The 4,283-nt window shown below is 53.0% G+C and overlaps 1 pseudogene; it reads right to left on the bottom strand.

The window, feature by feature from the left end:
• Positions 1–225: 225 nt before the first annotated feature.
• On the bottom strand, positions 226–1,391 carry LOC135577908 (olfactory receptor 14J1-like; annotated as a pseudogene).
• Positions 1,392–4,283: the final 2,892 nt, after the last annotated feature.

The raw sequence follows: 4,283 nt of genomic DNA on the forward strand, positions 1-4,283 counted from the left end.
GGGAGCGCTCAGGCCTTGCACCAACACAAGGGCTGAGAAGGAGAGTGTGGGAGTGGAAAGAGAAGGACTCTGGGAAGAACAAGGCTGGCGCTGCCTGGCAGAGCTGCTCTGCTGTAACTGTTTCCTGCATCTTCACACACAGACACCTTGTGCTGAGCTTCACAAAGGTTGCAGAGGAAGGATCTCAGACAAACAGTTCACTGCAGGGTCATTTATTTTCTTTAAATACACAGAAACACGACTTCTCATTTACAAGGTCTTTGACTTGATCTATAAAGGTGGACAGAGATGTGGGATGAAAAATAACATTTCTTTGAGGGCAATATTATCGGAGTTAAAAAAGCAAAACCAAACAAGTCTTCCCCGAACTCCAAAAATTAATCTAAAACTACAAAATACAAAAAAGACAGGTTGGACCTGTCATGAGTCATGTCATGAGTGATATACAGATGATGGGAAGTGTAATGCCTTTGAAAAGAATCCAGCCATTAGTACCTTCAAGGCATCCTTGAGCTCCTGGTTCCTCATGCTGTAGATGAGGGGGTTCACTGCTGGAGGAACCAGTGAGTACAGAACTGACACCACCAGATCCAGGGATGGAGAAGAGATGGAGGGGGGCTTCAGGTAGGCAGGACAGTGCTGAGGAACAGGGAGACCACGGCCAGGTGAGGGAGGCAGGTGGAAAAGGCTTTGTGCCGTCCCTGCTCAGAGGGGATCCTTAACACGGTCCTCAAGATCTGCACATAGGACACCACTATGAACACAAAACACATAGCAATTACACAGACACTAAACAGAAGAAGCCCAAGTTCCCTGAGGTAGGAGTGTGAGCAGGAGAGCTTGAGGATCTGGGGGATTTCACAGAAGAACTGGCCCAGGGCATTGCCCTTGCACAGGGGCAGTGAAAATGTATTGGCCGTGTGCAGCAGAGCATTGAGAAACCCAGTGGCCCAGGCAGCTGCTGCCATGTGGACACAAGCTCTGCTGCCCAGGAGGGTCCCGTAGTGCAGGGGTTTGCAGATGGCAACGTAGCGGTCGTAGGACATGATGGTGAGCGTAGAATACTCTGCTGTTATCAAGAATGCAAATGAAAAGAGCTGTAGAGCACATCCTGAGTATGAGATGGCCCTGGTGTCCCAGAAGGAATTGGCCATGGATTTGGGCACAGTGGTGGAGATGGAGCCCAGGTCAAGGAGGGCGAGGTTGAGCAGGAAGAAGTACATGGGGGTGTGGAGGTGCTGGTCCCAGGCTATGGTGGTGATGATGAGGCCGTTGCCCAGGAGGGCAGCCAGGTAGATGCCCAGGAAGAGCCAGAAGTGCAAGAGCTGCAGCTCCCGTGTGTCTGTGAATGGCAGGAGGAGGAACTGGCTGATGGAGCTGCTGTTGGACATTGGCTGCCTGTGGGCATGAGGACCTGTCATAGGAGGAAAGACAGTTACATGTTAGGGGTGACTTCTCTGAGGAAAATAAAGGTCCTGTTTCTCATGGAAAACCCCCTCCCTGATGGAGGGATGTTTCAGCTCATTCTCTCTTTCTACCAAGTGAGAAAAAACAGTTTATCACAGTTTAAAATGCAGCGTGGGCATCTGGTTTCCATGAACACAGCTCTGAGGCAAAACCCCCTGAGTTGGTGTCAGAACAAAAACTGACCCACACTCCCACCCCAGCCCCAGAGAGCAAGAGCACCAGGGACAGGTGGAGAAACAGGGAAGAACACTGCAGTGCTACCAGAAAATAAAGCAAGGACAGAAAGGCAGACGGGCATGCTGTGGAACCTTCTCCTGACCCGGCTGTGCTGGTGCCACTCACATAGTGACACTGGAGAGCAAGTACTTTTAGCACCTTATTTGTGTACCCCGTTCCAGGAACCCTTCACCTGGAGGTCCAGCTGCTGAGGTGGAGACTCGTGACCTGGACCCCATGGCTTTGGGGCAGAGGGTCTGCTGGGCAGGAGAGGAGACCAGGGGTTGCACTGGGAAATGTGTCTGCAATCGAGAGCATATGAGAGAGGTTCCTAAATCCCATCCCCAGCATTTCTGGTAGCAGTTAACTCTCCCTGCCCATGTCTGTGCTGCCTGCAGCTGTGTGTCTGTCCCTGGTCTGCTCCCTGTCAGTGTCACAGACCCCGTCCCACCCGCTGTGTGCTCAGCTCTGTCCTGCTCACACCTCCTGGCACTGCCCAGGGGCAGCTCTGTGTGTGCAGGGGCTCAGGAGCAGCTCAGACACGTCCTAACGAGAACTGGGGTCTCAGTGTCTTCTCCAAAGAGAGAAATAAATCCCCATCTCCCACTGCACACCCAGACGAGCAAGAGTGGAAAACTGAAAGCACAGACTCCTTCCCTTGCAACTGTTCCTGTATTGATGTTGTTTTTCAGAAGGACCCTCTGCCATGTCTGTGGGGGGATCTGGAGCTCTGAGCAGCCCTGACCCACACAACCCCCTTCAACCCCATAAGCTCCCTGCCTGCCCTGCCGGGGGTCGCTCTTTCCCCCCACAGCTGCTGCCATGGGATCTCCCGGGCAGGCTGAGCGCTGACCCTGGCAGGCGGCAGAGTCCCTGCCCGGCACAGCCCTGGGGTGCAGGGACCCTGCTCTGCAGGACAGCCCTGGGCACCCCTGGGTGCTCCCCTGGCTTCACAGCTGTTCAACATGGCCTGACAAGAGCCCCTTCCTTACAGATCCCACAAGCTGTGCCTGTGCCAGTTTCAGGAGTTGCCTCCAGGAGCTACAGCTGCACTGCCCTGCACCCAGAGACTTACCATGGCGAGGGCTGCAAAGGTTTCTCCTCCAGTGAGCTCTCAGTCATCCTCCCAGTCCTGACCACCTTTAATCTCTCTCTGCCTTGCCCGTCTCCTGAGATCCCCAGGCAGAGCCCTCAGCCCTGCTGCGTGTGCAGAGGAGCTGCTCCTGGGCAGAGCTGTCTCTCTGCAGCGCTGCCGCTGCCATGAGCTCCCTGTGTCCCAGGAGCCCAGCCCAGCTCAGCAGCACAGGAGCAGCCCCAGGCGCTTTAATGACCCCTCTGGTGGGTTTGGTGCTGAGTCCATGGACCTCAGACCCTGGAGGAAGTTGAAGAAACTTCTCAAGAAGTCAAAGTCAGATGGAAACTCCAAAGTTTCTTGTAATGTTAATGGGTCACACTGAGGGACACAACTGAGAAACTGTTCCCAGGATCTGGTTAGAGAAGAAAACTGGAGGCAATGATGACAGGTCAGGAAAAGGAAAGTAAAGGTCTCTCTGATGCTGTGTAACCCTGGATGTGTTTCATTAACCAAAGGACTAAGCCCTGACCCCCAACCCTGGGGAGTCAGATCCTGTCCCTCCCACATTGCCCAGGGCCCTTCCTGGGACAGTGTGATGTGGGGCTGTGCAAGGCCAAGGGCAGGACTATGGTCCCACACCTCCCAGGTTCCTGGCTGGGGACAAGGAGGGTTTGGAGCTCATTGACAACATTTCCTGACACGGGTGACTGAGGAGTCAGTGGGGTGAGGTGCCCTGTGGGACTTCACACTTACAAACCAGAAAAAGTTGGTCAGGATGGAACAGTCAGGGATGGGAAAGTGGAGCTGAGGCTCCTGGAAGATGATCACTGTAGGAACGAGATAAGGACTCAGCAAAACAAGTCGATTCAATGTGAATCACGCTAAGCCATTTATTACAGAAACAAGTCTCCTTATATACGTAACTATATTCTAATCACACGTCCACGCTCCAAGCATGGATTCGCTAAATGAGTATCCTGGGCTGTCCATGCGCTGGAGTCTCACTGATGATACGTCCGATGATTCACGCCACGCCAGGACCCTGCTGATTGTGGAACGCCCCTCTTTGTCACAGCAGACTCTGATCTCAGCTTCTCCAAGAGGCCTTGAGATTCCTTTGAGCCTGACTAATTCAGCAACAAATCTTTATTCATCAAAACCTGTCCACAGATCACAAGGCCAAGAGCAGTATTTCAGGAGAGCAAGCTTTGGCCTGCTGAGGGACCTGCTTGGGTCCTATGGGATGTGACCTTTCTCAAATACAATATCCCAGAGGCGCTGCCAGCACCACTGAGTGTCTCAGATTTGGCAAGTACTGGCTCCATCTTGGAGCAGCTGAAATCGGCTCTGTCTGACATTGGTTGAACTCTTGTTGTCTTCTCAGAGAGGTGACAACTGTAGCACAACCACACTCACCCCCAGTCCCAAGACTTTGCCATGTAAGCCCAGTACAAGGTGACAATGTGTTATTTCTTGCAAACTACTTGGTCATGGAGAAGAAATGCCCACAGTTCTGTGGGCAACT

This window comes from Columba livia, unplaced genomic scaffold (assembly GCF_036013475.1).
Source record: "Columba livia isolate bColLiv1 breed racing homer unplaced genomic scaffold, bColLiv1.pat.W.v2 Scaffold_178, whole genome shotgun sequence".
In the NCBI taxonomy this organism is placed as follows: Eukaryota; Metazoa; Chordata; class Aves; order Columbiformes; family Columbidae; genus Columba; species Columba livia.